The sequence below is a fragment of the Trichomycterus rosablanca genome, chromosome 11 (genome assembly GCF_030014385.1).
Source record: "Trichomycterus rosablanca isolate fTriRos1 chromosome 11, fTriRos1.hap1, whole genome shotgun sequence".
Taxonomy (NCBI): domain Eukaryota; kingdom Metazoa; phylum Chordata; class Actinopteri; order Siluriformes; family Trichomycteridae; genus Trichomycterus; species Trichomycterus rosablanca.
Window position 1 is genome coordinate 3,618,179 of NC_085998.1, and position 12,182 is coordinate 3,630,360.

The following is a 12,182-nucleotide window of genomic DNA, read 5'->3' on the forward strand; positions in this document are numbered from 1 at the left end:
CACCTACATACACACTTATACACTTACACACACACTTAAACACATACAGTACACACACATACACACTCATTTACACCTACACACTTCTACATACACACATATACAAATACAAGCATATACAAACACATACCTAAATACACACACCCACACCTACATACACACTTATACACTTACACACACACTTAAACACATACAGTACACACCTATACACATTCATTTACACCTACACACTTCTACATACACACATATACAAACACACATCTACATACACACATATACATACACACATATACAAACACACATCTACATACACACATATACAAATACACACTTCTACATACACACATATACAAATACACACTTCTACATACACACATATACAAATACACACTTCTACATACACACATATACAAATACACACTTCTACATACACACATACACAAACACACATCTACATACACACATATACAAATACACACTTCTACATACACACACATACAAATACACACTTCTACATACACACATACAAATACACACATACATACTCATTTACACCTACACACTTCTACATACACACATACACAAACACACATCTACAGTACATACACACAACCACAGCTAAATACACACACCTACACTCACGTACACACTTATACACTTACACACACACTTACACACACAGTACACTCATTTACACCTACACACTTCTACATACACACATACACAAACACACATCTACATACACACAACCACAGCTAAATACACACACCTACACTCACGTACACACTTATACACTTACACACACACTTACACACACAGTACACTCATTTACACCTACACACTTCTACATACACACATACAAATACACACTTCTACATACACACATACAGTATACAAATACACACTTCTACATACACACATACAAATACACACATACATACTCATTTACACCTACACACTTCTACATACACACATACACAAACACACATCTACATACACACAACCACAGCTAAATACACACACCTACACTCACGTACACACTTATACACTTACACACACACTTACACACACAGTACACTCATTTACACCTACACACTTCTACATACACACATACAAATACACACTTCTACATACACACATACAGTATACAAATACACACTTCTACATACACACATACAGTATACAAATACACACTTCTACAAACACACATACAAATACACACATACATACTCATTTACACCTACGCACTTCTACACACACATACACTTACACACATCTACATACACATAATACACACATCTAAACACAAAGAAACACACCTACACACACATTTGGCATCACCGTTGCAAACACAGTAATAGCAAATCATCATTCCAACATAATAAACTCTATTTCCAAAAAATTGTGGACGTTTTCCTTGATAATCGTTCCTTCTAGAGAGTAATTTAGCAGAGTTTTTCCTTGCCATTGTTGCCCTTGGCTGCTCAACAGGGGTTTTTGGTCTGTTGGTACTGGATTCTGTAAAGTTGCTTTGAGATGATGTGTATTGTAAACAGTGCTATACAAATAAATTTGACTTGACTTGTGTTTGCGCATTTTGCCCAATGAATCAGACCCAAACAATGAATGAATGAGTGATTCTGCAATGCCAGTAGGTGGACTGGCAGCTGTAAATTGCTCACAGGTGTGAGTGATATCAATGGTACGTTTGGTGTCCTTCTTTCTAGGTATTGCCCCATGCACCGTGACCCTGACCATATTACAGTCTAAATAAACGAACGATTGTGTATCCGTGTTCTTTTTTAATTGGCAGGATGTCGTTTCGCCCATAGGTGGCGACCACGTGTCGTGTATCGATCTGAGCGCTCGTGTTCGGTCCACCCACGTGAACAAACGCAATTTGGCGAACAAAACAGCGCAATTAGAGGCCATTTCTGAGATTTTATGACACTCTTCATGATTCCCTGGTGTAAACACACAGATGAGGCTAAATTAAGGCACCTGAGCTTCCTGAACATGCATGAGAACACACACACACACACACACGCGTGTTTGGAATCACCTTGCAAACACAGTACAATCATCATTCTCATATAATTTACTCCATGTCCAAAAAATGTGGACGCCTTTTCGCTTGTCGGACGTTTCATTCCAAACTCACAGCTTAGACACAAAACTCTAAAGTGTTCCTGTGGGAATTTGAGCCCTTTCAAACACAAAAAGCATCACAATGCACTACACAAGATGACATGGTTCGTATTCAGCATTCCATTCATCCCAACGTATTAGTTTTCCACACTGAACCGTGAATATAGAATATTTCGTGCAGTCTATTACGCTAGCCCAGCACCGCTAGGATCTCCGCCTACAAAGACATGATTGGCTCTATATATCTAAATATATATATATAAACATCGATCAGCCATAACATTAAAACCACTTCCTTGTTTCTACACTCACTGTCCATTTTATCAGCAACACTTACCATATAGAAGCACTTTGTAGTTCTACAATTACTGACTGTAGTCCATCTGTTTCTCTGCATGCTTTGTTACCCCCTTTCATGCTGTTCTTCAGTGGTCAGGACCATCACAGGACTACCACAGAGCAGGTATTATTTAGATGGTGGATCATTCTCAGCACTGCAGTGACACTGACAGCACAACACACACTAACACACCACCACCATATCAGTGTCACTGCAGTGCTGAGAATGATCCACCACCTAAATAATACCTGCTCTGTGGTGGTCCTGTGGGGGTCCTTACCATTGAAGAACAGCATGAAAAAGGGCTTAGAAAGCATGCAGAGAAACAGATGGACTACAGTCAGTAATTGTAGAACTACAAAGTGCTTCTATATGGTAAGTGGAGCTGATAAAATGGACAGTGAGTGGAACATCAATAGGCACAAATTCCCACAGACAAACTTCAAAGTCTTCTAAAAAGCCGTCTCTTGTGGGAAGAGCGGCTGTTGTTCTAGCTGAATAGATCAGACAGACATCACTCTGTTTTAATACTGTTTGTTTTTGTAATGGGACGTCCGACAAGCTAATGATCCGGTGTCCAAATTCTTTTGGCCGTATAGAGTATTTTTAGATTCAGAGACAGTGTTCCTGTAGAACCTTTAATGTTACTCAGACTAATAAACATATGCAGCATTTATCAGGCGTTTTTATCCAAAGTGACTTTTATTTCTGATTGAATATCATGCAGAAAACTGATGGTTAAGGGCCTTCTTATGGGCCCAATAGTGGCAACTTAGCAGTAGCAGGAACTGAACTGGCATCCTTCTGATTACCAGATCCAGTAGCCAAACCATTAAACTACCACTACCCTCCTGTAGGGTCACAGAGAAAGAAAGAGAGCGTGAGAGAGAGAGAGAGTGATGGAGGGCAGCGAGCCAGAGACTGTAGTGGGATTGTGGTTTTAGTCGCTTGGGGTCAATTTCGGATTTCGAAGTGTGTGTGTGTGTGTGTGTGAAAAAAAAGTGTGTGTGTGTGAGAGAGAGAGAGAGAGAGAGAGAGAGAGAGAGAGAGAGAGAGAGAGAGAGAGAGAGAGAGAGAGAGAGTGTGAAAGAGAAAAAGAGTGTGTGAGTTTGAGAGAAAGAGATTGTGTGTGTGTGTGAGAGTGCGTCTTTGTAAGAGAGAGAGAAAGTGTGTGTGTGTGTGAGAGAGAGAGAGAGTGTGTGTGTGTGTGTGTGTGAAAGAGAAAAAGAGTGTGTGAGTTTGAGAGAGAGAGATTGTGTGTGTGTGTGAGAGTGCGTCTTTGTAAGAGATTGAGAAAGTGTGTGTGAGAGAGAGTGAAAGTAAGTGTGTGTATGTAAATATTATAATTTTTATTGTTATTATTTTGCACTGTTTTTTATTAATATTTTATTCTATTTTATATTTTTGCACATGTAACTGTTCTGTTTATTTTTGTTCTTTCTTACTTTTATTTTCAATATTTCTCTGTAACTTGCTTTGGCAATGCGAATGTCCTTATTTGTCATGCCAATAAAGCTTCTTTTGAGTTTGAGTTTGAGCAGGTGTGTGTGTGAGTGAGTGAGTGAGTGAGTGAGTGAGTGAGTGAGTGAGTGAGTGAGTGAGTGAGTGAGTGAGTGAGTGAGTGAGTGAGAGAGAGAGAGAGAGAGAGAGAGAGAGAGAGAGAGAGAGAGAGAGAGTGTAAAACTGAATTGAAATTGATTTGAATTGTGTGTGTGTGAGAGAGAGAGAGAAAGCGAGTGTGTGAGTATGATTGTGTGAGTATGATTGAGTGAGTGTGTGTGGTTGTGTGAGTGTGTGAGAAAGAGAGAGACAAAGAAAGTGTGTGTGTGTGTATGACTGTGTGAGTGAGTGTGTGTGTATGATTGTGAGTGTGTGTGTGTGAGTGAGTATGAGCAGGAGTGTGTGTGTGTGAGAGAAAAAGAGTGTGTGTGAGTGTATGAGCAGGAGTGTGTGTGAGAGAAAGTGTGTGTGTGAGAGAGAATAATTGTGTGTGTGTGAGAGAGAGAAAGTAAGTGTGTGTGTGTATGAGCAGGGGTGTGTGTGAGTGTAGAGCTCTTTGAATTGAAATTGAATTGTGTGTGTGAGTGTGTGTGTGTGTGTGAGAGAGAGAAAGAGAGAGTGTGTGTGTGTAGAATTGTGTGAGAGATTGTGTGTGTGAGAGTGTGTGTGTCTGTGTGAGAGAGAAAATGTGTGTGTGTGTGAGAGTGTGTGTGAGTGTGTGTGTTTAATAGAGCTACACGGTCTAACAACGCAGACATTGGCTATCTGTTCATTACCAAGCACACACACACACACACTCACACATTCGCATCCTCTCGCGCCACTCCTCTCTCTCTCTCTCGCCCTCCCCACTCTCTTGCTCCCTCCGGAGAAGCGTCACGTGTGTTTCTCTCTGAATGAGAGCGAAGCGCCGAGCTGCATCTTTCCTACAGACTCTCGGCTCTCTCCACATCCTGCACTCGCACGCATTCGCAGCCTCGCGTACACTCGCTCAGCCAGGCAGGCGTGCAGGCAGGCAGGCAGGGGGGCTAGCTCCGTCCCAGACACGCTGTCTGCCTCTCTCGTCTGGGACAGGAGAGAGAGAGCAAGAGGGAGACGGCTCGGCTTGGCTGCGAACGAGAGCCGCCGTGAGAGAGCATGAGGACGCTTGCACAAGCTTGGGTTTGAACCCAGAAGACATGGACCTCGGAGAGAGAGTGAGGAGGAGGACGAGGAGCTGACAAGAGCACCCGTCTTTATTCTCTCGGATGCTCGGAGCCGTCGCAGAACTCTCTCTCTCACGCTCTCGCGTCCTCTCTCTCGCCAGCGCGCTATCTCTCTGTTCTTTCTCTCTCTCTCTTGGCTCTGAAGATGCTCCGCTAATCCTGATTCGTACATCAGCTCTGTGAATGCTTGGGCGCCAGATGCTGCACAAATCTATATTTATATATGAGATCTATATGATTATAAATCGCGATGAGGATTTATGGCACACTTGCAGGACGGATTTGACCGCACAGGTAGGAATTCCATCGTTTCTTCTGTTTATTTTCTTTCTATTATGATTTTTTCTCAAGTGCATCTTGGCGCTTGTTGCATAATTGATTTGCAGCCGGAGCGGAACGGCGCCGATTCATTACTATGCAAATACGCTAACCGTCACATAACCACCACACATCTCTCCTCGCATTGTCGCTCGCATGCTCGCAATTTCTCTCTCTCGCGCGATAATCGTTCTGGCTTTTTCCGTCCACCGAGGGTCGGATTACGATCCTCGGGTTCCCGTGCGGCGATCGTCCTCATCGGAAACCCCTCTGAGCCGGGGGAGGCTTTGTGTCCGTGCATGCGTCCGTCCCTGCATCCGGTACGCAGGGTGCAGGAATCGGCACGCGTACGAGCATACGAGCGTCCGGGCTGGCCCACGGACGCTCCGGCAGCCATGATAGTTCTGGTTAATTCATAGAAGTGGGTGAGGAAGTAACGGCTGTAATTGGGGACTTGATTGGAGGTGGGAATGGAGGAGAAGGGAGGAGGAGGAGGAGGAGGAGGAGGAGGAGGAGGACGAAGGGGGTTTCAGCTCGGGGTGACGGCAGAATCGGAAATGAGCGAGGAGTCGTAATTGTGGTAGTAGGTGGGTGGGGCTGCTTTCGTTCTCCTCGTTCTCGGTCTGGATCGATGGAGTCGAGCGGCTTTAAAACGCGTCCACGTACATTTTGGAGCGACCGCAGGAACGCAGAGGATCCAGGCCACCCCCGCTGGAGCCCCCTGCTTGATCTGAGTCTTCCTTTACAAATACGTTATGTGGGCTAAAGTATTGGGACGCCTTATGAGCTCCATACCTTATTACAATCCTCTCCACTGAGGCAGCTGATCAGGTAGACAGTAGGCAGCAAGGCAGCTCGCTAGGTTTTCGGACAGACCCGATATAATCTGGGGTCAGAGCGCAGGGTCGGACATCATATGGCGCCCCTAGAGCCGACAGTGTTAAGATCTTTGCTGAAGGGCTAAATTGCAGAGCCGGGACTCGAACCCACAACCTTCCAGTCAGTAACCCACAGCTCTACACACAGTATAAATTGCACGAGTGCCTGAACCTGAAGGAAAAATGACTGAACACAATGCAAGCGATTGAGGGTTAAGGGTCATGCTCAGGAGTCCAACAGTGGCGGCTTGGCAGTACGGTACGGGGGATTGAACTGGCAACCTTGTGATCACTAGTCCAGTGGTTATGGCTGCCATTGGACATGATGTAACTACTCCAAAAGTATTCGGACGCCTGACCACGAGCTTAAATCAAGCCCCCTGCTCCTGCTTGATCTGAGTCTTCCTTTGTAGCGAACTCTCGCTTACAGATACGTTATGTGGACGAAAGTATTGGGACGGCCCTTCTTATTATATAAAGCCATGACCTCAGCCCTATTAATAATCTGATTATGAGCTCCATGTTTTATTAGAATCCTCTCTATGAGGCAGCTGATCAGGTAGGCAGCAGGCAGCAAGGCAGCTCACTAGGTTTTCGGACAGACCCGATATAATTAACATCTACACAAGCTGGGGTCAGAGCGCACGGTCAGGCATCATATGGCGCCCCTAGAGCCGAGAGTGTTAAGATCTTTGCTGAAGGGCTAAATTGCAGAGCCGGGACTCGAACCCACAACCTTCCAGTCAGTAACCCACAGCTCTACCCACAAAGGAAAGCGAGCGTCCCAGTATAAATTGCAAGCGATTGAGAGTTCAGGGTCGTGCTCAGGAGTCCAACAGTGGTGGGTTGGCAGTTGGGGGAATTGAACTGGCAACCTTGTGATCACTGGTCCAGTGGCTACGGCTGCCCTCGGACGTGATGTAACTCAGCTAATTCTAGCATTCACAGATACACTATGTGTGTGTTCGAAAACCTAGGGAGCTGCCTTGCTGTCTTACTGCCTACATAAGCAGCTGCCTCAGTAGAGAGGATTCTAATAAGTCAGTGACTTACTGTATAAGGCAGGTTATTCGAACGCACTACTTAGACAGCGATTCCAACTGATTTCGCGTTTAGCATTTAGCATCTTGCCATTAAAACCAATGGATTGAGGTAGCACAGCACGCTAACATGTCAATATAACATCTTCCTTCATGTACCGATAACGGTTACATTTCCTGACAAGCCCGAACTTGCAAATAAAAACACTCGGTACAAGTTTATACAAGTTAAAAATCAGTAATATTTTATTTACGTTTGAAAATAACTCCATTCATTTGTCCATACCGTCAGCCATGTTTCATTTTCTGTGAGAGAAGAGCACCCGACCCGCAATGAATTCTGGGATTGCCTTGATCACTAAGGCAGCGTCGGATGCACACTCGTTCTTGAGTCAAAATAACATTGAAATATGAAGATGCCTCAGTAGTGAGGGTATTAAGGCATCTAGGATTTGGAACAGCCTCCTTCTCGGGAGCGCAGCACAGGATGACGTCAAATGCTGCCTATGTAGAGAGAGCACTAGCTTTTCGAACACACCCCATGTGTCCAAAAGTATTCGGACGCTTGACCACGAGCTTAAATCAAGCCCCCTGCTCCTGCTTGATTTGAGTCTTCCTTTGTAATGAACTCTCGCTTACAGATACGCTATATGGGTGAAAGTATTGGGACGGCTCTTCTTATCATATAAAGCCATGACCTCAGCCCTGCTGACCAGCTCTGGAATGAACTGGAACATCAAATCAGCTCTTTTCACTGAATGGGCACAAATTCCCACACATAGATATACAGTACTTCAGGATCACATAGACGTGACTCTATTCAAGCTTGTGGTCAGGCGTCCGAATACATTTGGACACATAGTCTATCTGTGAATACTGGAATTAGCGTTACATCACATCCAAGGGCAGCCGTAGCCACTGGACTAGTGATCACAAGGTTGCCAGTTCAGTCCCCTCCTACTGCCAAGCCGCCACTGTTGGACTCCTGAGCATGACCCTTAACTCTCAATCTCTTGCATTGTGTTCAGTCATTTTTCCTTCAGGTCCAGACACTCGTGCAATTTATACTGGGACGCTCGCTTTCCTCAGTGGGTAGAGCTGTAGTTCACTGACTGGAAGGTTGTGGGTTCGAATCCCGGCTCTTCAGCAAAGACCTTAACACTCTCGGCTCTAGGGGCGCCATATGATGTCTGACCCTGCGCTCTGACCCCAGCTTGTGTAGATGTTAATATATCGGGTCTGTCCGAAAACCTAGTGACCCGCCCTGCTCCCTAATACCCACCTGATCAGCTGCCTCAGTAAAGAGGGTTCTAATAAGACATGGAGCTCATAAGGCAGATTATCTAGTAGGGCTGAGGTCATGGCTTTATATGATAAGAAGGCCGTCCCAATACTTTCGCCCATATAACGTATCTATAAGCGAGAGTTCATTACAAAGGAAGACTCAGATCAAGCAGGAGCAGGGGGCTTGATTTAAGCTTGTGGTCAGACGTCCGAATACTTTTGGACACATAGTGTATTTGTGAATTCTGGAATTAGCTAAGTTACATCACATCCAAGGGCAGCCGTAGCCACTGGACCAGTGATCACAAGGTTGCCAGTTCAATCCCCCCTTCTGCCAAGCCGCCACTGTTGGATTCCTGAGCACGACCCTCAACTCTCAATCGCTTGCATAGTGTTTAGTCATTTTTCCTTCAGGTTCAGGCGTCGGACGCTCCCTCGTTATTCAGTCAGATCATCACTCAGAATTAAGGCGCCTCAGTAGGAGCATTTTAAGGAATCTAAGAATTTAGACACGCCCTCTTCTCGGGAGTGTATGATGACGTAAAATGTGCCTATTCAGAGAGAGAGCTAGGTTTTCAGTCAGATACTATGTATATACGACAAAATAAAGCTCCATCTGCCCTAGAATTAGTGATGAACAGGAGTCATAACTGTGCCAGTGGGTGGGACGATCTCGTCTGATTTATTTCCTTCCCTTTAAACCAGTTGTAAAAACCTATAAAACCTCCACACATACCTTCAGAATCTTAGAACGAAGCGAAAGGAATTGTGGTCACAACAATGCAGCCAGTTAAAAACCCGACAGTTAGTAAGTAGCCTGGAGCCACAAGAGATATAAACATTTACAACATTTTGTCCAAATGTTGGCCGGTCGGGCGCCTGTACAGACGATGATCGTCTCGTCCAAAGGTGGGAGTCCCGGAGTGGATTCCTCATAGCTGCTGCAGTTACGACCTCTGCTGGCTGATCGATGGCGCTGCACAGAGACGGGGGATAATGGGGATCAGTGCGTGACTTTCCGTGCACGATACGGATCTTTATATGAACTCGTCTCAAACTGGAGGAAATTTCATTAAAAATATTCGGGTCATTCATACAATTCGGTGCCTTTTGTGTCCCCAATACTGATCATTGTATTTATTAAGTACATTTTAAACAATACAATTTCTAAACATCTTACTGAAATAATGAACACTTTCAAATACCCCCCCCCCCCAAAAAAAAAAAATACTGTATATATACTGTTTTTATCTCTTAGATAGCAGAGGTTTTCCCATGTCCCCAGTGCTGTACATTCTGATTTAGTGATGGATATATTAGATTTAATCATGAAAATATCTCAGTCTTTCAATACTGTTTAAAAGCTTTGCTTAAGTCCCTCTAAACCTTGGATTTGTTTTCTTTATGAGTTTGATTTTATTGCTGATTATAAGGGTTCTTTACACGTCACATGATCTTTTTGGAGGGAAAACAACTGTGGAAGATGAGTGGCTTATTAAACTCCTCATTTTAATGTTGTGTTTTACACATTTTATCCTAAAAGTCTTATACGGTCAACCGTAACATGTCCACCCTGTTATGGGATGTATGAGAAAAAGCTAAACGATTTGATCATTTTTAAAATAATCACACTAAAAAGCAAAGAATTCTTTGTCTGAATTCACTTTTATGCTAGCATGGTTTTGCTCACTCGCTAGCTAATGGCTAATTTTATGTCAGAATGTCCACCCTGTTATCGTCCACCCTTACGTAACTGGGTGGACGTCACAGTGTATATGAGGTGCATGTGTAATTTAGCTTGACCAATATTAGTTTGGAAAATTATAACATGTCCTTTTCATAATAAAACATGAAAAACTAATTAAAACAAAGTGTTTCATTTTCAAAAAGTTTTAAGGTCCAATCCCAGGTTTGACCCATTCACGTCTCAGTATTTAGCCTGAACTTGGCAGGCAGGATGGCATCTCTGAGACGGGCTTCAGTTTGGTGCACTATTTACATTTTCGACATTTAGGAGACACTTTTTATCCAAAGCGACTTACAGTACTGTGACAGTATATTGTCTAAGCAATTGAGGGTTAAGGGCCTAGCAGTAGAAACCTGGCAGTGGTGGGGTTTGAACCAGCGACCTTTCGATTACTAGTCCAGTCTTGGTGGTTTAGTCTTTCCTCCCGAGCCAGGTGCCAGCAGCAGAGCTTTGTAGAAGCAACCAGGTGGAGACCAAGCAGTGGAGGCTTGCCACAGCCTTCCATGTAGTCATGTCTGGGATGGAAAGGGGGTCTGGCCTGATTTACAGCAACCCTGACCAGGATAAAGTCAGTCAATACTGTCAATCCAGCCCAAAAAGAAGATTGAGAAGAGGGAAAGGATCCTCACCAACCGACTCACCCTCATATATTTGGCTACTATATTGCCAAAAGTATTCGCTCGTCTGCCTTCACACACATATGAACTTGAGTGACTCCCATTCTTAATCCACAGGGTTTAATATGATGTCGCCACCCTTCACAGCTATAACAGCTTCAATTCTTCTGGGAAGGCTTTCCACAAGGTTTAGGAGTGTGTTTATGGGAATTTTTGACCATTCTTCCAGAAGCACATTTGTGAGGTCAGACACTGATGTTGGACGAGAAGGCCTGGCTCACAGTCTCCGCTCTAATTCATCCCAAAGGTGTTCTATCAGGTTGAGGTCAGGACTCTGTGCAGGCCAGTCAAGTTCTTCCACACCAAACTCGTTCTTCCACGTCTTTATGGAGCTTGTGCTTTGTGCACTGGTGCGCAGTCATTTTGAAACAAGAAGGGGCCATCCCCAAACTGTTCCCACAAAGTTGGGAGCATGAAATTGTCCAGAATCTCTTGGTATGCTGAAGCATTAAGAGTTCCTTTCACTGGAACTAAGGGGCCGAGCCCAACTCCTGAAAAACACCCCCACACCATAATCCCCCCTCCACCACACTTTACACTCGGCACAATACAGTCAGACAGGTACCGTTCTCCTGGCAACCGCCAAACCCAGACTCGTCCATCGGATCACCAGATGGAGAAGCGTGATTCATCACTCCAGAGTACAGGTCCTCACTGCTCTAGAGTCCAGTGGCGGCATGCTTTACACCACTGCATCCGACGCTTTGCATTGTGCTCGGTGATGTAAGGCTTGGATGCAGCTGCTCGGCCATGGAAACCCGTTCCATGAAGCTCTACACACTGTTCCTGAGCTCATCTGAAGCCACATGAAGTTTGGAGGTCTGTAGTGATCGACTCTGCAGAAAGTTGGTGACCTCTGCGCACTATGTTCCTCAGCATCCGCTGACCCGCTCTGTCATTTTATATGGTAACACTTGGTGGCCGAGTTGCTGTCGTTCCCAATCGCTTCCACTTTGTTATAACAGCACTGACAGTCGACTGTGGAATATTTAGTAGTGAGGAAATTTCACGACTGGACTTGTTGCACAGGTGGCATCACGGTACC

The 12,182-nt window shown here is 44.6% G+C and overlaps 1 protein-coding gene across 1 annotated transcript in view; it reads left to right on the top strand.

Moving 5' to 3' along the window:
• Nucleotides 1-4,952: 4,952 nt before the first annotated feature.
• LOC134323347 (protein unc-13 homolog C-like) overlaps nt 4,953-12,182 on the top strand; it is a 211,599-nt gene continuing 204,369 nt past the window's right edge. The window contains exon 1 of the mRNA XM_063004851.1: nt 4,953-5,487. The gene's annotated coding sequence lies outside the window, so the exon portion shown is untranslated. The remainder of the gene's footprint in view (nt 5,488-12,182) is intronic.